We start from the raw sequence: 22,527 nt of genomic DNA on the forward strand, positions 1-22,527 counted from the left end.
CATTTTTCCTCCGTCCTCCTGCTGACTATATAATCTATTGTATTGTGTTAATTAACCAGTGTTCACCAGGGTAACCCCTGCGTGTCACTCCATCAGCTGATGTATAATAAATCCTCTGCTTGTTTTCACCTGCATCCAGAGTGTCCTGGCTTATTTCCAACATAAATAAACACACCGGCGCGGCCAGTTAGCAACTTTCTCAAAGTGGTTTCACGGATCACTTTGAGAAACACTGATCTAAGGGATTGATCAAATTCCCCCCAGGGATTTCCCTCTTGTTGCTCCTGTAATTCTACTCTAATTTTCCATATCTGATTCTCCCCAAAGAACTAGTCCTCTATTAAAGATACCTTTTGAACCTAGTTGCCTTTTGTCACCTGCCCCTACTCAACTTAGTTTAAAGCCCTTCTAATAAGATTGGTGAGTCACTGCATTAAGATGTCCTTCCCTTTTGTGGTCAGATCGACCCCATCTCTTCCCAGCAAACCTCCTTCCTGCAACAGTACGCCATGACTAAGGAAGTCAAAACCTCCCATCCATCCATCTTCATCACACTATTATGTGGACATGCTTACCATTTAGTGTAAAAAGCAGAAAAAACACTCAGTGCAGGAAACAAGGGGACTGAAACTGAAGCTGTCAAGTTCACATGCTTCCATTTTCACTAACTGATACATCTGGATCTCTCAAGCTAGTGGGGATGTCCAAGGCAGAAAAATATTTCTGTAGATCAGCATGTGATTATTTGTATTGCGGTACTGCCTCATAGTCCCAGTCATAGGCCAGAATCTCATTGCCTTACGACCTGTACAAACTCAGAATAAGATGGTCCTTAACTGTCATTAAGTAATATTTATTCACAGCACAACAGAGAAGATAATTAAGCAAGAAGATAAGCCTACTTTGACCAGGTACCAACATGAAACTAGTGTAATAATACTACATATTTAGGAAACTTTCTCCCTGATTCAGGGTCTGTTGTGGCTAAGCCCCAGTTCCATACCATTGTGCAAACTGGGGTCTTATACAACTGCGCTAGATAGAAAGTGTACAGCAGTACAGTTCAAGAGTACTCCATATTTAATACATGCACAGGAGGTCACTTCCACAAGAAGCTAAGGGCATGGTCATCACAGAGAGACTTCCTGTCTCTGCTAGTTTTATGCATCCCTCACTGTCTACGCCTGCTCCATAAGTTCAGGCCTTTCAAAAACACAGCATCATGTACAGGTAACTGTAACAATGCTTGTTCGTTGTATCTGTTCACATGAGAGCAAGGCATCCAATATCAGTCCACTATGGGTGGATCAGCAATAGGAATAATGTTTGTGCATGTGACAAATAACCCCAGGACCACAGAACAGATTAAGGACACCAATGTGTGTAGCAAAGTCATCACAAACACCGTGCAGACGTCAGGGAACTCATAAGTTAGCATATAACCTTCATTCCGATCTTGGTGCAATAGTATATCCTCAAAAGGAAACTTTACTTATTACTTGGTTGTATTTTACTTATCAGTTGGTTGTATTTTACAAGATAAAAAGCTGAATCGTTGGTTGAATGTTAGTTTATTTGCCCCAGGGCCAGATTTTTACAAAAACAAGTCATGTGCACATACACAACTAAGAGTTCTGCAGCAACGCACACTGTCCTGCAGCAAGTAGTAGTGGGATCCTGCCCTTAGCAAGTCCTGGGCTTACAATTCACATGCTTATCTCACTAATAGGTATCAATTGATCAGCCTGTACTGAATATGGCTTGACAATTTGCCATCACTCAAAACACATTACAGTCAGAGAGGATGATAAATATACCATTTATTCACCATTATGTACAAAGTCCAACATGTCCAAGGAGGCAAGAAAACAAAACTGGTGAATACAGAAAAAACATTACAGCCTCTCTCCGACTTACAGACCAAACACTTGGCTGTAACTCGATCAGTTTGTAACTTGGACCCCATTGAGTTACACGTGACCACGCTGTTTGTAAGCGCGGGTCACATTCGTAACACGGGGACCGCCTTTACGACTGCTCCATGGGAGCTTTGGTCGTAAGTGCGAACGGTCGTAACTCGACCATTTGCAACTCGGGGAGCAGCTGTACTGCAAAAAATAGACTGATAGCAAGAAGCTTTTGTACAATGTGCAGTAAGATGCACACCTTAATCCCGCTCAGCGTTTGACTGACTCTAATTCAACCTAAGTTTTGTCAGAGTAGGGTATGAGGCCCAGATCTTCAAAGGTATTTAGACTAATTTCCATTGAAACCAATGGGAGCCAGGAATCTCAATACCTGGGAGGATCTGAGCAAGGACGGCAGAATTTGATGCAACAACAATATGCATTTCTAGAGAGATTTTCCTTTTTAAATAATTTTACTAACTCTCTGATTCAAATATAAGCCATTATTAGCAAATAATTATATTTTTTCTATCCCTATTAGAGCACAGACAAATAGGAGAGTGGAAATAACCTGATTTATTTAAAAGATTTTAACCAGGTTCTTTCATGGAAAAAAATTAAAGATCCAGCATTGTACAGATCACTCTGCTGAGATGTGAGCCAAATGACTTAAAGCAGAATTCCAATATTACTTCTCTTTTTTGAAAGTTTTCTCACAAACTCCTCAAAATATCTGCCTCCACCTAGTGGTGTGGGTTTGTTATTTATATTCCCTGTTGTAGAAATACATCAAATTATACTCCGCATGATTCTATGATTCTATCTGTAGGGACAGGGACAGGGATAATCCTGGGAAGAGGCTCTTTTTTCCTTCACTACTCTATAGAGGTTCTTATACTGCTTGTTGTCAGCAAGACATGAGAAGTCATTCTTCCACTCTACTCTGCGCTGGTTAGGCCTCAGTTGGAGTATTGTGTCCAGTTCTGGGCACCACATTTCAAGAAAGATGTGGAGAAACTGGAGAGGGTCCAGAGAAGAGCAACAAGAATGATTAAAGGTCTAGAGAACATGACCTATGAAGGAAAGCTGAAAGAATTGGGTTTGTTTAGTTTAGAAAAGAGAAGACTGAGGGGGAACATGATAGCTGTTTTCAGGTATCTAAAAGGGTGTCATAAGGAGGAGGGAGAAAACTTGTTCATCTTGGCCTCTGAGGATAGAACAAGAAGCAATGGGCTTAAACTGCAGCAAGGGAGATTTAGGTTGGACATTAGGAAAAAGTTCCTAACTATCAGGGTAGTCAAACACTAGGGCTGTGTCTAGAATGCATCCTTTTTCCGTAAAAGGGATGCAAATTAGACACATCGCAATTGCAAATGAGGTGGGGATTTAAATCCCCCCTGCTTCATTTGCATAAACATGGCTGCTGCTTTTTTCCGGCTCGGAGCTTTGCCGGAAAAAAGCGCCAGTCTAGACGCGGATCTTTCGGAAAATAAAGCCTTTTCCATAAGATCCCTTATACCTCTTAAAAAAAGGAATAAGGGATCTTTCGGAAAAGGCTTTATTTTCCGAAAGATCCCTGTCTAGACTGGCGCTTTTTCCGGCAAAGCTCCGAGCCAGAAAAAAGCGGCAGCCATGTTTATGCAAATGAAGCGGGGGTATTTAAATCCTCGCTTCATTTGCAATTGCGATGTGTCTAATTTGCATCCCTTTTACAGAAAAAGGATGCAGTCTAGACACAGCCTGGAAGAAATTGCCCAGGGAGGTTGTGGAATCCCCATCTCTGGAGATATTTAAGAGTAGGTTAAATGAATGTCTATCAGGGATGGTCTAGACAGTATTTGGTCTTTCCATGAGGGTAGGGGCCTGGATTCGATGACCTCTCGCGGTCCCTTCCAGTCCTAGTATTCTACGATTCTATGATTCTTTTCGTCCATAAACATTTTTACAGACAAAGGGAACGTGATGCAATTGACCTGGCCTTGGGATCCCCTCCTGGAGGCCCTATGGTCTGACCATACCCTAGAGACACAATAGAAAAGTCCTCCAGACAGACTGGAGTGGCTGTGGGAGAAGCAACCAATCAGGGCCAGGAAAGTCCTATAAAAGCAGCGGAAAGACCAGTATCAGTCAGTGTCTCTGGAGGCCACAAGGTATGCAGAACCAGGAGACAGGCTGCCTGAGAGAGTGGCAGCACTGCAGACAGCTCCTTGGCTATGTCTAGACTGCAGGCTTCTTTCGAAAGAGGCTCTTTCGAAAGAGCGCGTCTAGACTACAATACGCGGATCGAAAAATCGATCCGCTTTTTCGAAAAAGAGCATCCAGACTGCTGGACGCTCTTTCGAAATTGAAAGCCACCCGGAACTGCTTCTGCCAGGGCATGGGGGCAGCATTTCCTTCCGGGTGCTGCCTGCCTGCCCTTTGCAGAGACGCGTGGTGAGAGGGACACTCCTGAACACCCGTTGCTCTGCTCCTGCAGCTGCCTTTGCTGTCCCTCGAGGAAGTAAGCAAGGCATTGCAGTGCTGCTTTGGAGTGCTCAGCTTCCTGGGACACCCCAGCAGCTTTTTTCTTTTGAGGTTTTTCGCTTTGAGACCCTTTTTTTTGGCATGGAGCCAGAGCTGCCCCTGGGCAGGCGATGGCCCCACACCACCATACTGCAGCTGTTGCTGCATCTGCATGACACTGTCATGAGGCTACTTCCCGAGCTGGACCCAGACCAGAGGTACGAGGGGCTCCTCCGTCAAGCAGCCGCACTGCCCTTGCCTCCAAACTTTTTCGTGGACAGGCGTGTTTGGAGGTTTGACACCAGCTCTGACTGGTGGGACCGGCTCGTGATGGAGATCTGGGATGACCGAGACTGGCTACGCAACTTCCGGATGCGAAAGACCACTTTCCAGGAGCTGTGTACCTGGCTCGCCCCTGCTCTGCAACGGCAAGACACCCACCTGCGGCCCGCCATCCCCCTGGAAAAGAGGATCGCCATTGCCCTCTGGAAGCTGGCAACCCCCGACAGCTACCGCTCCGTGGAACACCAATTTGGCGTGGGCAGGTCTACCGTAGGATCCATCCTGATGGAGGTAAGTCATTGTCTGGGGACAGTCACAGTTTGGGGTGGGGGGAAGGGAGACTGTCAGGAAGGGCCAAGTGGAGTGGGAGTGGGAGGGAGCTCCTCCACTCACCCTGAATTGTTGGGGGGGGGGTTCTGAGGAGGGGATTCCTGGGGTGTTTGAGAGGGAAGGTGGGCGGTGGGTTCTCCTCCTAAGAGATAAGGCACCCCTTCTAACATTTTGTTGTCTGTCTCGTTCTGCAGGTGGTGAGGGCCATCAATTCAGAGCTGCTTAACAGGCTCATCTGTCTACCAGATCTGGACAGCGTCATGGCCGGCTTTGCTGCCCTCGGCTTCCCGAATTGCGGAGGAGCGCTCGATGGGACACACATTGCAATCCGTGCACCGCCCCATCGAGCAGCCCAATTCATCAACAGAAAGGGCTACTTTTCTATGGTCCTCCAGGCCCTGGTCGACCATCGTGGCCAGTTTTCGGACATTTGTGTTGGGTGGTCAGGGCGGGCACACGATGCCCGCATCTTCAGGAACTCGGACCTCTACCGGAGGCTTCAGGAAGGAACATTTTTCCCACATCGTGAGTTTGCGGTTGGGGATGTGCACATGCCGGTGTGCATAGTGGCTGATGCCGCCTATCCCCTGATGCCGTGGCTGATGAAGCCCTACACCGGCCACCTGGATGCGAGCAAGGAGCAGTTTAATGCTCACCTTAACCGGGTTCGCAACCAGGTGGAATGTGCGTTCGGACGTTTAAAAGGCAGATTCCGGTGCTTGCTCACACGCCTCGACATGGGGGAGAGCAACATCCCTGAGGTGGTGGCCGCGTGTTGCGTTCTCCATAACCTGGTGGAGAGGAAAGGGGATGCCTTCCTACCAGGGTGGGGTAGAGGTGCTGATGGCCAGGAGAGGCACTTTGCCCAGCCCCGGACAGCTGCCATCCGCCAGGCTCACCGGTCTGCTGTTGGCATCCGGGAGGCCCTCCGGGAGCAATTCTCCAGTGGAGGCCACTGACTCTACTTAGGGGCTTCTGCCTGGGGACTGGGCCCTGGCCCAATAGAAGCTTCCCTCCACAACCCATCTCCTGACCCTGTTTGGACACATCAGTAACACCAGGGTGTGTTGCAAACTAAAATGTTATGTTTAATGTTTGTACATATTCTCAAACAATAGTATAAATGTAGCAAACATAACACATTTTTTTTCATTTTTGTTGTTGAAAACACTATTTACAATAAAGAAACATTTTGTTGAACCCTTTGTTTGTGCTTTAACTGGGATGATGGGGGTGCTTGAAACCTGGAGGGGGGAAGGGGACTGGAAACCTGGAGGGGGGAAGGGGATCAGGTTGCACGGTGCTTGCCAGATTTCCCTCTCCTGCCTGGGCCTCATGTTTGGGGTGCTCCACGGCTACGGGATCGGGTGGTGCACCTGTCGGTTGGCTGGCTGGGGTACTCTTGGGACGTGGAAGCCTGGGGGAGAGGAGGGCCAGGGGGAGAGAGGGGCTGGGGAGCTGGGGGGGCTGGGGGAGAGGGAGGTCCAAGGAGGGAAAGGGATGCTGTTGTGGAAGGGGGGTTTAGTGGGGTGGGGTCATGGGGTGCTGGAGGAGCAGGACCAGGCACAGGAGCAGGCAAGCCTCAGACCTCCCTGAGAGTGGCACACAGGGACGTGCGCTGCAGGACCAGCTCGTCCATGAGCCGGTCACGCCAGCGATCCTCTGCCTCCGCCCTCTCTCTGAGGATGGAGTTCAGCTCCTGCACGGCCTCCACGTGCTGCCTGAGGATGTCCGCATAGACACGCCTGTGTCTGCGGCTCCCATGTCCCCGAGATGGAGATGGAGGTGGGGCTGGGGTGCTGCGGCCCTCTTCCACGGCTGGTCCGGCTGTGGAGGAAAAGAAGAACACACAATCAGTCCTAAAAACTGGACTCTGTAGCACTTAAAATACTAACAGGATGGTTTATTAGGGGATGAGCTTTCCTGGGCCAGACCCACTTCCTCAGATCAGAGTAACACGGCTACATTTCTATCACAATCAGTCATGTGTGCAACAGCTGTCCAAAAGGGCATGCCCTCTCCCTTGAGACAGGGGAATCAGACATTCTGAAGGTTACACTGTGTGTGTGTGTGTGACCTGGGCATCAGCCTGAGCATGACAGGTTTCCCTTGTGCATCACCCACTGTGCACCCACCTACCTCCCCCCCCCCCCCGGGTGTTACACAATCTCACTGCACTCACTTGCTGCTTCCTCTCCTGCGCCAGATGATGCCTGGGAGGCCTCTGGGGTCTGGGTGACTGGCTCCAGGGTGAGGGTCGCCGTCTCCTCACTGTCCTCCTCCTCTGGGACCATGTCCCCGTCTCCAGACTGCTCTGGGTCCTGCTCGGGAGCGTCCACCATGGGGTCTGCCAATCCAGACTGTACGAACCGCCGTGGTGTGCGTGCTTCTCCACTGCCACCCAGGATCTGGTTCAGCTCGGGGTAGTAGGGGCAGTAGTGGGGGGCTGCCCCAGAACGGGAGCTCTCCTCCCTGGCTTTGACGTACCCCTGGCGCAGCTCTTTTACTTTGGACCGCACCTGGTCCTGGGTGCGGGGGTAGTGGCCCTTCTGGGCCAGGGCTTCAGCCATGCGGCCATAAATATCTGCGTTTCGCCGCCGGCTTTTGAGGGCCTGTAAGGCCTCCTCCTCTCCCCAGAGCTCCAGCAGGCTCTTGATCTCTGCGCCAGACCAGGATGGTGCCCGGCGCTTGGAGCCCTTGGCTGGGTCCCCAGAAGGCTCTCTGGAAGGGCCAGGACGCTCTTGGGGCTGGGACATGCTGCAGCAAAGTAGCCGTGTGCTCTGGCTCCTTCTCTGCAACAAGTGGCTGTGAGGTGCCTGTCCCTTTAAGGAATGGCTGCAGCCAGGAACCACAGACATGCAACCCATGGCCCAGATTGTCCACCAGGGCTTCTTCCTGGAGGCCAATACTTTCGAAAAAAAGGGCTCCCCCCGTCCACACTCACTTACTTTCGACGGATCTCCCTCGAAAAAGGCGTTCTTCCTCGTAGAATTAGGTGTACCGCCGTCGAAAGAAAAGCCGCATTCTTTCGATTTACTTTCGAAAGAACGCGGCTTGAGTCTGGACGCAGGGGAAGTTCTTTCGAAAAAAGGCTACTTTTTTCGAAAAAACCCCTGAGTCTGGACACAGCTCTTGTGAAGAGCTATTGGCGAGTGCTGGACTGTGATGGGACTTTGAAATAAAGCCCTGAGGTAAGGGCAAAAATGCTGTATTTTGGTGGGGTAGCTCTGGGGACACCACTCTCTTTGAGTGGGGAACAAATTTGAAAGGACATAAGAGAGCTAACCAAGATAGGCTCCGATTAGATGTGTACCCTGGAAGGGGTTTTGATGAGCACACACAATGAGTGAGACTCGGCCAGAGACTGTGTCACCGAAGTCAGACAAGAGAGTGCAGGCACATGTGCTTAGCCAGAAGGGGTACTCAAGAGAGGTGAATGCTGCTCTGTTACAGAGAGCAGTCCAATATTGTCATTAATTCCTGTTCATGGCTTGTTCCTTCATTAAAACCAGTTGTGTCTCTGCATATGATGTCCTTTGTGGACCCCGGGTGAGGTGAAGGGACATGGCTTCGCGCATAAGGGGTGTGGCACTTCCTCCCTCCGAGCTACCCAAAGTGTGTGGTGCTCCAGCAGCAATTGATAGGGTCTTGGGCTCTGGCTGCTGCTGCATTAGCAGCAGCCCTTATTGGAAAACTTGAGAGCCCCAAGCCCTCTCTATCCCTTCCCCCAAATCCCACTCCTGCTTCACCCCACTGGGTACTGAGACTAGGGCCAGGACACTCTGCTTCCCGGCCACCACCATAGTGAAGTAGAGCAACCCAGCTGGGAGATGGTGGAGCACAGTAGGCTGTTGGTTGTTCCAGGTCCCACCACTGTGGTGTGTGCTTGGGGGCATGACCCCCTCTGACTGCCCTGTGCTAGATTTTCCCAGATAATTACCTGGGCACCATGGGTCCCATCCATCTGATGGTTGAGGCATCCACTGTGGGGCCTGGACAGCTCGGAGAGGCCTATATAACCGTGTCTCTCATGGGCCAATACAAACTGCCTCCTGTGTTGCATCATTTAATGAAGCATCTCTTGTACACAGGCAAGACTAGGAAGAGCTGACAATTAGGCTTACCATTTTTCCCAACTGGATGGACTGGACGCCATTTACAGCAATGGTGTCCCATCCCTCTGGTCAGGAAAGATGATAACCCTAAGCTGACTCAATGCAATGGTAGCCACGTCAGGTGACAGAACAGTAGCACAAAAGAGTGGCAGGGGAAACTCAAAACAATATTTTTTTTAAAAAAAGAGAAAATTGAAAGTTTCAGCAACAAGACAAAAAACAGGAGAAAATGACTCAAGTGGAGAATTAGGTGGGAGTGAGGGAGTGTCATGTCTTTCTTAGTATACCTGCGGGGCAGGAAACCCTATTCAGACCTAAAGGGCAGACACCAAGTCTAAGGGCCTTATGCCCAGAACCTCAGAGGTATTTCGGCTCTTAGGGTATGTCTACACTGCAGTGTTTTTCCAGAATAACTGCCGTTAGTCCAGAAAAAAATACTTGCGTCCATACTGCTATTGCATTCTTTTGACAAAAAGTTGAAAGAACCAAGGGGTTCTTTCACGAGGAAGACGTCTTTGTCTGAAAGAGCAGAAGAGGGAGTTCTTTTGAAAGAAGAGGCCTCCAGGAAATAGCACAGGTGCCCTGGTGGCCACTCCGTCCAAACTAATCAGATCTCTATAGTCCCTGTCTCCGGCCAGCTCTTAAAGCTGCAGGCACCTGGGACAACACTTGTGGCAGGGGGCTGGCCCAGAGAGCTGCACCTCACTGCGTGGCTGTGACTGCCACACTAATTGGGACCCATGGCCCAGCCACAAGCCTCCTGAGACCTCTCTGGCCCTCACAGGGAGCATGACCAGGGCTCCCAGGACTCAGCCAGAGGCCCGAAGAGGTTTGTGCCATCGTGGTCCGGGGCAGAGATCCTGGCCTTCCTGTAGGTGTGGGGTGAGCAGGAGACCCTGCAGGATCTCGGCTCCCAGTGGCACAACGCCGACATATACGGTCGGATGGCCGAGGCTCGGGCCACAAGAGGCCACCACTTCCAGAACCTCATACAAGTATGGAGCAAAGTGAAGGAGCTCTGCCAGGGCTATGCGAGGGCAAGGGAGCACAGCTCTCTCTCTGGGGCAGGACCCCACTCCTAGCCCTACTACGCTGAGCTCCACCACATCCTGGGGGGTGGTTCAGCCCCTTCCTCCCCCCTGGTGGTGGACTTGGGGCTGGAGATGCTCATCTTTGCCAACCCAGGGCTCCCAGGCCAGGAGGAGGAAGAATCCGACGACGAGCTGGAGGAGGAGGAGGAGACAGCCAGCACAGTCACCCTCACCCTCAAGCCCGTACCCCAGGGCCTGGATGTCTTACACGCATTCTCTGAGGACGGGGAGGAATCATCAGGTGAGTGCTCTGTTTTTCACACACACAGGGCAGGGAAGGCGGGCGCAGAGGGGATGGGATGCAATCGTCGCTTGGTCATCTTGGCCTGGATATTGTGCTACACTCCGTGCACGTGGAACTACATGCAGTGCCAGTCTGCAACATGCAGCCCCAGGAGGCAGCCCCAAAGCACCTCCAGGCAGGGCCAGCCCGAGCCCTTTGGCACCCTGGGCCCAGGCATGCGGCGCCACCCCCAGGCGCAGGGTGCATGCGTGGGCCTGCCCCCCAGGGCGCTCGGCGCATGCGCGAGCTGGTCACGGCCACTGGCGCGCAGCCCGGGGCCGCCCCCAGGGTGCACAGCACATGCGCTGCCCAGCCTGGTCCGGCCAGCGCTGCTGGCACGCACGCTGGGCCGTGCAGGGCCCCGCAGCCATGGGTGGAAGGGTGCTGTTGGCCAGCGCCGCGGGGCCGGCGCTGCGGGATCCGGGCACGTGGCTCCTGATGGCAGCTGTAAGGGACGCCATGCACCCCTTACAGCTGCCATTAGGCGCCCCTCATCGGCTGGCGCCTTGGGCAGCTGCCCGGCTCACCCATGCCTCCATCCGGCCCTGTCCCCAGGGTCCTGTTCACGGGCTCTGGGGAGGCCACACACACATCTGACCCCTGTGGGAGATGCCCTCCCACCACTAACCACTGCTGGAAGCAGGCTGGGGACAAGGGCACACACGTGGCTGCACACAGACTTAGGAGTGCCGCACACGACACACGGGAATGCCTGCATACTTGAGGCACCACCCACTTCCACGGACAGCGCTGGCAGGTGTGCGTGCAGCCCCCATGGAAGAGCAGACTGCTCCAGGCCCCTCTCCTGCCCATGGCATCCCACTGTGGCCGACCACTTCCCTTGCCCTGCCTGTCTGTGGGATGAGGATGGGGGGGAGCAAGAAGCATGGTCCCCTGGGCACCTCAGGGCCTCTGTGAGGCAGGGCCGATGTCCAGGCCACACATAGCCTTGCTCCTGGAACATCCCTGCCCTCTAGCCTGAGGACTCTTGTTCTCAGCTCACAGAGGAGGGCACGGACTCAGGGACAGTGTCTGCATGGATGACTGACCGCCTCTTCCTCTTTATTCTCCACAGCCGGACTAGCATCACTAATGGGCGATCACCGCCAGCTGAGGCAGCCGCCTGACCCTGGGGGAGCTACAAGTGCAGGAGGGTCCAGGGGGACCTGATGAGACAGCACGTGGTCATCCTCCAAGGCATGCAACGGATCCTGGCCCAGAAGGACCAGGAGGACGCTCAGGGGCCGTGTCTACATTTGCGAGATTTTGCGCAAAAACTTGCCGCCTGTCTACACTGGCCGCGAGTTCTTGCGCAAGAACTATGATGCGCCCGCTCAGGAATAAGCCCTCTTGAAGAAGTGTTCTTGCGCAAGAGGCCAGTGTAGACAGGCAACATGAATTTCTTGTGCAAGAAATCTCGATGGCTAAAATGGCCATCGGAGCTTTCTTGCGCAAGAGAGCGTCTACACCGGCACGGATGCTTTTGCGCAAAAGCACATCTCTTGCACAGAAGTACATGCCAGTGTAGACGCTCTCTTGCACAAATACTTTAATGCAAAAACTCTTGCGTTAAAAGTATTTGTGCAAAATCTTGCCAATGTAGATGTAGCCAGGGTGTGTCTAGACTACAGGGTTTTTTCCAAAAAAGTGGCCTTTTTTTGAAAAAACTTCCCCTGCATCTAAACTGCTGCCATGTTCTTTTGAAAGTAAATCGAAAGACCATGGCTGGTTTTTTAACTATGGAAAACCTCCTTTTACGAGGAATAACGCCTTTTTTCAAAAGTGCTCTTTCAAAAAAAGGCACTATGTATTGCAAACTGTGCTTTTTCGAAAGCGAGCATCCAGACTGTCTCGGTGCTCTCTTTTGAAAAAGTGGCTTGCTTTTTCAAAAGTACCGGTTGTAGTCTAGATGCTCTTTCGAAAGAGGCTTGCAGTCTAGATGGGACCCAAATATGGGCTCAGATGGTGCAGCAGAGCCAAAACATGTGTGCTACCATATATGAAATGATGGCACACCCAGCTCCTGTCCCTGTCCCTGTCCCTGTCCCTGTCCCCGCTGCTCCCACTGCCCTCCCTGCTCCTCCTTCTCCTGTTGTCCCAGGCCCCACCCACCTCCCGAGGTTGCCGAGGTCCTGAGACCTGAGGTGGCACTTCCAGCTGCACCACGCACCACTCCCAGCCCTGAGTCCCCCTCCTCCTTGGCCCTATCCAGGGAAGAAAAGGAGGAGTTGCACTATATGTAAGAGAGCACTATGACTGCTCTGAACTCCAGTTTAAAGAGGGAGAAAAACCTGTTGAGAGTCTATGGGTTAAGTTTAGAGGAGCAAACAACAGCAGTGATGTTGTGGTGGTGTCTGCTACAAGCCACCGAATCAGGTGGATGAGGTAGATGAGGCTTTCTTCGGACACCTGAGAGAAGCTTCCAGATCTCAGGCCCTGGTTCTTGTGGGGGACTTTAATCACCCTGACATCTGTTGGGAAACCAATATGGCAGTACACAGGCAATTCAGGAAGTTTTTGGACAATATTGGGGATAACTTCTTGACACAAGTGCTAAAGGATCCAACCAGGGGCCATGCGCAGCTTGACCGTCTGCTCACAAACAGGGAGGAACTAATAGGGGAAGTAGAGGTGGGTGACAACCTTGGAGGCAGTGATAATGAGATGGTAGATTTCAGGATCCTGACCAAAGAAAGAAAAGAGAGTAGTCAAATACACACCTTGGACTTCAAAAAAGCAGATTTTGACTCCCTCAGAGACCGGATGGGCAGAATCCCCTGGGATGCTAACATGAAGGGGAAAGGAGTCCAGGACAGCTGGCAGTATTTTAAAGAAGCCTTATTGAAGGCACAGAAAGTAACCATCCCGACACGTAGCAAGAGAGGCAAACATGGTAGGAGACCGGATTGGCTTACAGGGGAAATCCTTGCTAAACTTAAGCACAAAAAGGAAGCTTACAAAAAGTGGAAACTTGGACAAATGACCAGGGAGAGCTATAAATGTATAGCTCAAGAATGCCGGGGGGTTATCAGGAAGGCGAAAGCGGAAATGGAATTGCGATTGGCTACGGATGTGAAGGATAACAAGAAAGGTTTCTACAGGCATGTTAATAATAAGAAAGTGATCAGACAGGGTGTGCGGCCCCTACTGGATGAAGGAGGTAACCTAGTGACAGATGATGTGGGGAAAGCTGAAGTACTCAATGCTTTCTTTGCCTCTGTATTCACGGACAAGGTGGGCTCCCGGACTAATGCGCTAAATGACACAAGATGGGATGAAGATGGACAGCCCTTGGTGGGTAAAGAACAGGTTAGGAACTATTTTGAAAAGCTAAACGTACACAAATCCATGGGTCCAGACTTAATGCATCCGAGGGTACCGAAGGAGTTGGCAAATGTCATTGAGGAGTCTTTGGCCATTATCTTTGAAAAGTCGTGGAGGTCAGGAGAAATCCCGGATGATTGGAAAAAGGCAAATGTAGTGCCCATCTTCAAAAAAGGGAAGAAGGACGATCCAGGGAACTATAGGCTGGTCAGTCTTACCTCGGTTCCTGGAAAAATCATGGAAGCGATCCTTAAGGAATCCATTTTGAGGTACTTGGAAGAGAGGAAACTGATTAGGAATAGTCAGCATGGATTCACAAAGGGCAAGTCATGCCTGACCAATCTGATTAGCTTCTGTGATGAGGTAACTGGCTCTGTGGACGTGGGAAAGTCAGTGGATGTGATAAACTTGACTTTAGCAAGGCTTTTGATACCGTCTGCCACAATATTCTTGCCAGCAAGTTAAGGGAATGTGGATTGGATAAATGGACGGTAAGATGGATAGAAAGATGGCTAGAAGGCCGGGCCCAGCGGGTAGTGATCAATGGCTCAATGTCAGGATGGTGGTTGGTTTCTAGCGGAGTGCCCCAAGGTTTGGTTCTAGGACCGGTTTTGTTCAATATCTTTATTAATGACCTGGATGAGGGGATGGATTGCACCCTCAGCAAGTTTGCAGATGATACTAAGCTAGGGGGAGAAGTAGATACGCTTGAGGGCAGAGATAGCGTCCAGAGTGACTTAGACAAATTGGAGGATTGGGCCACAAGAAATCTGATGAGGTTCAACAAGACGGAAGAATCCAAAGCATAGTTACAAGCTGGGGACCAACCAGCTAAGTAGTAGATCTGCAGAAAAGGACCTGGGGGTTACAGTGGATAAGAAGCTGGATATGAGTCAACAGTGTTCCCTTGTAGCCAAAAAGGCTAATGGCATATTAGGTTGCATTAAGAGGAGCATTGCCAGCAGATCCAGAGATGTCATTATTCCCCTTTATTCGGCTTTGGTGAGGCCACATCTGGAGTATTGTGTCCAATTCTGGGCCCCCACTACAAAAAGGATGTGGACGCATTGGAGAGAGTCCAGCAGAGGGCAACCAAAATGATTAGGGGGCTGGAGCATATGACTTATGAGGAGAGGCTGAGGGAGTTGGGTCTGTTTAGGCTGCAGAAGATAGGAGTGAGGGGGGATTTGATAGCAGCCTTCAACTTCCTGAAGAGAGGTTCCAAAGAGGCTGGAGAGAGGCTGTTCTCAGTAGTGACAGATGGCAGAACAAGGAGCAATGGTCTCAAGTTGTGGTGGGAGAGGTCCAGGTTGGATATTAGGAAAAACTAGTTCACTAGGAGGGCAGTGAAGCACTGGAATGGGTTATCTAGGGAAGTAGTGGAGTCTCCATCCCTAGAGGTGTTTAAGTCTTGGCTTGACAAAGCCCTGGCCGGGTTGATTTAGTTGGGATTGGTCCTGCCTAGAGCAGAGGGCTGGACTTGATGACCTCCTGAGGTCTTTTCCAGCTCTATGGTTCTATGATTCTATGATTCTAGGTTCTGAATCCTGCTCCTCCCTAGTTACTTTTATTATGGACAAAATACAAAGTTCTTGGTTTTCAACACAAAACTGGTATCTGTACTGATACCAAGGAAGGGGGGAAGGGAAAGATTGTTGTGGGAAAGGCAGAGAGGGGCAACGCACAGGCCTCTAGGGGGAGGGGAGTCATGGGGAGAGTTGGTGGGGTCTTTCAAAGAAACTCTCCCTCAGAGCTTCCCAGATGTGCACCCTCATTTGATGGGCCTGATGGATGGCAGCTGTGCACGGCGCATTCCACATGGATACAGGCCCTGTTTAGGTGGGTATTATATTGGTCCCTGCTGAGGTCCAGGTGGCAGGTGTATAGCTTCATCAGCCATGGCATGAGGAGTAGGCCACATCCCCCATGATGCACAGTGGCATCTATGTTATACCAAATAAAATCAAGCAGGATCTTATGAGGGGGATAAGGTAAAAAGCCACGTTTATTGTAAAGATAATAATAAAAAATAAAGAAAAGATAGAAGCAAACAATGTTGTTTAACTACTTAACCCTTATACATATAAACATTCATTCATCCATTTATTCAGGTTCTGTGTATTTGTTATAGTTACCAGCCTGGAAGTTGCTTGTGACAGAAAAATGGCCAGGTATTCTGTACACAAGTGATGGTAGTGGGGAGCGAAGTCCTGATCAGATGTGCATCTGAAGCTCCTGGTAGGCTGGCAGCAGAACCTTGGACTCTGATTCCATAGTTTTTTAGTCCAGTTCTTATAGGAATTTTTTCCTATGCCAGTCTATGGAAATTGCTGCATCATGCTGATGTCTGCAGGGTGGCTGCCAGGTGCTTGACAGTGATCTCATCCGGTGGACCTTCAGTATTTGACACCTTTTGGTTGCACTGGCACCTGACGCCTTTTTCAGCCCTTTGTTGCTGTATTCTCAGGCTGGCACCTCTCAGAACCATTCACTCATCATCCAAGCACTCTCTCTCTTACATACATTCCTTAATTAATGTTTCCCATACAATATTTTTGTATAATAATAACTTTACATATCTCAGAGTTGTAGTTACAAAAAGTTTCTGGATGGTATTGCTTAAAACATTCTCTGAGTGCTGAATAAAGTTACAATGTTTTAAAGAGAACAGGCGTTAAGTAAGTAATAATGCCCTTAGTCAATTACAGGGCTTGGCTCCCATAGCAGAGTTAGTGGATTGACAGTGCATTGTTACAATGTATCTCTGCAATGTCAATTTCAAGCAGCCCCTTGCACAAGCTTGAGCATGCCCTGGAGCACAGAGGGGGGGCTGTTTCTGGCTACATACGATTATATTCTTAACAGTTCTAAATTACATAACCTAATACATTATATTCTAAAGGGGCAATAATAATGATAAATCTAAACATTTAACAATCTTAACAAATAATAATAATAATAATAAGAAGAAGAAGAAGAATTAATAATAAATCTAAACACTTTAAGTTGTGGGGAACAAATTATGGGGAGTCACTTTCATTTGGGGGAATCATTTTCAATATATTAATATGTTATCCCTACATCTGCACATCCCCAACCTGACAGTCACGCTGGGGGAAGAATGTGCCAACCTCCAGCTAGTGGTAGAGGCTGGAATTCCTGAAAATGTGTGCATCGTGAGCTCTGCCCAACCACCCAACAAAAATGTCCATGAACTGTCCATGGTGGTAGACCAGGGCCTGCAGCACCATGCAGAAATAGCCCTTGCAGTTGATGTATTGGGTGGCTCGAAGCTGTGGTGCATGCATGGGAATATGGGTTCCATCTATGGCCCCACCGCAGGTGGGGAAGCCCAGGGTGGCAAATCTGGCCATGATTTGGTCCAGGTCTCCCAAGCAGATGACCCTGTATAGCAGGATGGAGTTAGGCCTTCACCAACTGCAGAAGGAGACAAAGAAATACAGAAAACAGAGAATGAGAGGGGGGGCCTGAGCCCTTGGGAGGTTCCGGAGTCCCTCTTCCTCCTTTCCCCCTCAAACACCACAGGAGCCACCCCCTATGAGTCGTCCCCCACCCCCTGCAGGGCTGTGTGAGGGCGGGATGGCACATCCCCCCCAGGGATGGGACTTTCCCTCCACTCCCAGCCCACCCCCCACAGCCTCGCACCCCTTTCCCTAGGGTCCCCTTTTCCAAGACTTCCCCCCCCCCCCGGAGATTCTGAGAACACCTTACTTCCATGAGGAGGGCCCGGACAGTGGACTTTCCCATGCCAAACTACTTGCCCATAGACCACTAACTGTCTGGGGTGGCGAGCTTCCAGACAGCGATGGTGACCCACTTGTCCAGGGGGATGGCGGGTCGTATCTGGGTATCCCGTCAATGGAGGGCAGGGGCAAGCCAGGCACACAGCTCCATGAAGGTGGCCTTCCTCATATGAAAGTTATGGAGCCATTGCTGGTTGTCCCACCACTCCATGACCAGCTGGTCGCACCAGTCGGAACTGGTGTCCAGCCTCCAAAACCGTCTCTTCACTGTGGGATGCAGTTGCCAGGGCCTTGCTCCGCACACAGGGAGAGGGTCTCAATGATGAGCTCGGTGTCGAGCTCGTGCAGGGCCAGGAAGCAGCCTGCACAAACAGAAGCTGCAGCAGTGTGGGGCCATCGCATGCCCACAGGCAGCTTCGGCTCCATGGCAAAGAGTATGCTGTGGTGTCCAAAAGCCGGGCAACCAGAGCACACACTGCAAAAGCTTTGCTGTCCCTCGGAGAGGTAGGCAAGCAAGCAGCAGGGTCCCTTTAAGCACATGTCTCAGCTAGCCTTAGGCAACAGCACCCAGAAGCAACTACTGGTAAACCTCATTGCAGGAGGAATAACAGCTAATTCAATGTAGGGCTTTAATTTGGAATCCCGTTTCACTGCCGCGTGTAGACGCGGGCAGTTACTTCGGCCTAGTCAATTTCTAAAATGGCGACTGGACGGGAACATGCTAATGAAACGCGGGATATTTAAATCCTGCGCTTCATTTGCAATTTCGGTCACCCTCATTAGCCTCCCTAGATCGAACTAGGGGGCTAGTGTAGACATACCCTTCCAGAAAAGCTTATTCCAAAAGAAGCTTGCAGTCTAGACGTAGCCCTAAAGTCCATTGCTTTCAATGGATGTTAGAAGGCTAAATACCTTTATGGATCTGGGCCCTACTCCTACAAAATGATCCACACAGATAGATCTGTGTGTCTGCATTCATGTCAATGGTACTCTACACAGACACAATGAAAGATTAAGGAGTAAAGGATATTTATTTGGGATATATCTCTTCAGACACGCACATACATGCCTGCATACACAGTAGCCCAACAGTTAGTTTGTTCTTTTAAAGAAATGATGTGACACACATAAGGCTGACTCAAAGGCAGGGACTCATAAAAACGTGTAGTGATATATGCCTGTCAACTTGTACAACTATAATCATTAGGAAATACAACTTAAACCCGTTTTATTTCCTAACATGCAGAGCACATGTAGGCAGGGAATAGCAAGCACTTTGAAATGTATCCACACACTTGCTGAGCTGTCTATGGAGAGCGACAGTCTACATCCATAAACTCCAAGGCTGGCATGTCAGATCCAAAGCAATGAGCAAAAGTCTTAGTGTCATCAACTTCCACAGATGTCAGTGGGAGCTACAGATACTGAGAGCTTCTCAGCACAGTATGATTATCTATGTGTGTGGCCAACTTTAGCAGGATTTTGTTTTGTTTAGTTTTGTTTTTCCTCCAAGCCCTAGCTCTTGGATTCATGATTATGTACAACTCAGTTTTTGCCTTCAAAAAGTAAGTTTCTATCCGTCATGATTACAGAGAAGTTTAAAATATGACATGAGTTCACCCAAATGACTCAGAATCCAGAAAACAGTCCAAAAATAATTTTTTTTTAAAAAACCTCATGATTTTTAAGCCAAATGAATGACTTTTTTCAGGCCTGACCTGAGATATTTGTTATGCTTGGGTTTAGAAATATTAATAACATGTTAGAAGTAATTTATATGCTGGGCTCTTGCAGTGCATTAGAAAGCCTGATGAGTGCTATCCCACGAGAAGTACTGTTTTCCAACTGAACAGGGGAGAGGATCTGTGGGATCACGTGAGGATTACTTGTATTCCCTCCCTCTGGGGTATCTGGTGTTGGCCACTGTTGGCAGACAAGATACTGGGTTAGATGCACCTTTGGTCTGACCCAGTCTGGCCATTCCTTTGTTCGTATCAAGCACCCATGCTGAGTGAGAATGTGAATGGAGCAGACAGGGTATGTCTACTAGGGATGTTAAAAGTTGATTAAATAGGTAACTATGTGACCACTGAAAATCTCACGGGCAACATGCTGCATGCTCTTAAATAAGCATTATATTGCTGAGCCCACAGCGATGCCTCCCTGAGAGCAGGCCTGTCAGCCCCTGCTGGCCTGGCTCCCAGGGAAGTGGTTTCCCTGCCACAGTGAAGCTACATCCCTGGGAACTGCCTACATCCCTAATGTCTTCACCAGTGGCCTCCAACCTTTTTATGCACAAGAACATTTTTTAAGTATTAGGGCAACTCCCACCCTACCCCTGAGGCTCCACAGACTTCATTCCCCGCTCTCTCCATCACTTGCTCTCCCCACACACACACTTTCATTAGGCTGGGACTGGGGGTGCAGGCTCCAGGCTGGAACCAAGAGTTCTGGGAGCAGGAGGGGGTAAGAGATGCAAGCTCTGGGAGGGAAACTGGGTGCAGGAAAGGGGCTCTAGGCTGGAGCACAGTGTTAGGGTGCAGGTGAGGTATAGAGTACTGAGCAAACACCCAGGCCAAGGAGAAAGTCTCTGAATGCTTATGGGAAGCAAGGCTTTGCATTTCCCCCCTCAGTGACCCCTAGCATGCAGGACAGCTGCCTCCCAGCCTGGAGGCCCAAGGAAAAAGCCTGTGTGGGTGGGCGCACAACAGGGCTTGGTGCAGTAATTTGCTTGACCACAAGCCCTCTCATGGGGTGGTCTCGGCTACTGCCTAACTCCATCTGCACTGCTAGCCAAGGCAGCACCTTCTCCTCAGTGCGCACAGGCTCCAGCCTCAACTCCCCTGGGCAGCTGGATAGCCAATCTGTTATAATCTCCACTCCCTCCCCATCCTATCATTCCAGACTCCCTGCTGAATGCACAGGGGCAATCCCATCCCCTGAGTCTGTGGGGGCCGTTCTCAGACAAACACCTTCCTGCTGGCCAGATCCACCATATGCCACAGCAGCTGGATCAGCTCTTATCAGATCCCAATCTAGACCCCCCAGCATCAGCAGTCTTCCTGGACAAGATCACAGAGTAGTTAGGAAGGGAGGAGGGAGAAGCCTGTGGTAATAGCAGCAGCAGAAGGCAGCAAATTGACGGTGGAGACAGCTAAAAGTGGGAGAAAGCACCAGCAAATGGGTGAAAGGGCAGGAGCAGAGGTGGCAGCAGCAGGAAGGATGAACATTAGATGGGTCCCAAGAGAAGGGGGAGGAAAGAAATAGCAAAAGAGAGGGATAAATGGATGAGAGGCAGCAGGAGACAGAGGAGCCAATAGCATGGGCAAGGGCCAGCAGTACTTGGTAGGAGAAGGCACTTCTAGCAAATGGCAAAGTTGTTTATGAGATCAACATGTCTTCTAGTGCCCAAAGGAGCTCAGCTGAGACCTGGCCATCCAGGCTCTCGCTCTGCATGGTCATTGCAAATGGCCCTTCTCCCTGCTGGAGAAATGTGAACAGCTCTGACACCGCTGTGTGATCATTAAATACTGCCAATGCTGTTCTCTCCTGGGACTCTAGGGGTATGTCTACACTACCCTCCTAGTTCGAACTAGGAGGGTAACGTAGGCATACCGCACTTGCAAATGAAGCCTGGGCTTTGAATTTCCCGGGCTTCATTTGCATAAGCCGAGCGCCGCCATTTTAAAATCCCGGCTCGTTCGAACCCCGTGCCGCGCGGCACGGACTAGGTAGTTCGGACTAGGCTTCCTAGTCCGAATTACCGTTACTCCTCGTGGCCACAACTTCCCCCACAGAGTGAGGGAAAGTGAAGGGGGAAACTGAGGTTCCAGGCTTCCCATAGACCAGACTTATTTTTCTGGAGTTCTGGAGTTAGTGGATTAGACTCTGGCGTAGGGATAAAAATGAGGCTTCAGAGGTAGGTACCTTATCCACTGTGACACTGAAGGAGCCCTCCAACCTCCCTACCTTCAGGGCCCCTTTTATCCTTCCTGTGTTCAAGGGTGCCAGGTTGGTTCTCTGTGACACTGGTGGTGGCTGTCCCCAAGGGGACAGTGTGTGAGACAAGACTCCCAGCAAGTAGGATAGGGACAGGGTGCAGGATCTGGGAGGTAGCTGGGGTGCAGAAGCAGGCTGGGAGTAGGGTTTCTGGCCAGTTGGAGGGAGCAAGAACGAGGGAGGGTGCAGTGTGTGGCCAGGAGAGAGGGTTAAAGGACAAAGGAGGGTGTCGGAGTAAGCTGGGGATGCTGGGTGTTGGTGGGGAGGTAAATGACAGGATTAGGGTGTAAGTGAGGGGGTCTGGACATGAGGGGGAACCTTACCTGGCTTCGTGCTCCCTTGCAGCAATGGCTGCAGCCACGCTGTCCTTGCTGCCCCAGAGGGAGGCCCTGCTTCTGCGGGCCACGTGGTTCCGAAGGCCGGAGACACTGCGGCTGTGGCCATGCGATCCAGGGCTGACCCCGAGGCACTGCAGCCACAGGCCACCCCAGAGGCTGGAGGTGCCACTGCCGCAGCCACGCGGCCGGACCCCAGGTACCACCTGCCACAGAGGCACCATGGCCTGGGGCTGGCCCAGGAGGTGCCACTGTCATGGCTACACAGCAGGCCCTACAGGCTGCCCCAGAGGCACTGCAGTCACATGGCCCGGGGCCAGCCCCAGAGGTGCCACTACTGCGGATACATGGCCTGGGGCTCGCCCTGGAGTCACTGCTACCACAATGATGTGACCCAGGGCTGGCCCTGAAGGTGCTGCTACTGTGTCTTAGGACTGGCCTGGAGGCACCACTACTGCAGCCAGGCCGTCCGGGTCCAGCCCTGGAGGTGCCGTGGTATCAGCGTCTCCATCCTCCGGAGCCAACCCCAGACTGTGTGGCCGCAGAAGCAGTGTCTCCTGGACTGGCCCCTGGCTGCCTGGCTGCGGTAGCAATG

Source organism: Pelodiscus sinensis, chromosome 18 (genome assembly GCF_052426305.1).
Source record: "Pelodiscus sinensis isolate ZL-2025 chromosome 18, ASM5242630v1, whole genome shotgun sequence".
Lineage (NCBI taxonomy): Eukaryota > Metazoa > Chordata > Testudines > Trionychidae > Pelodiscus > Pelodiscus sinensis.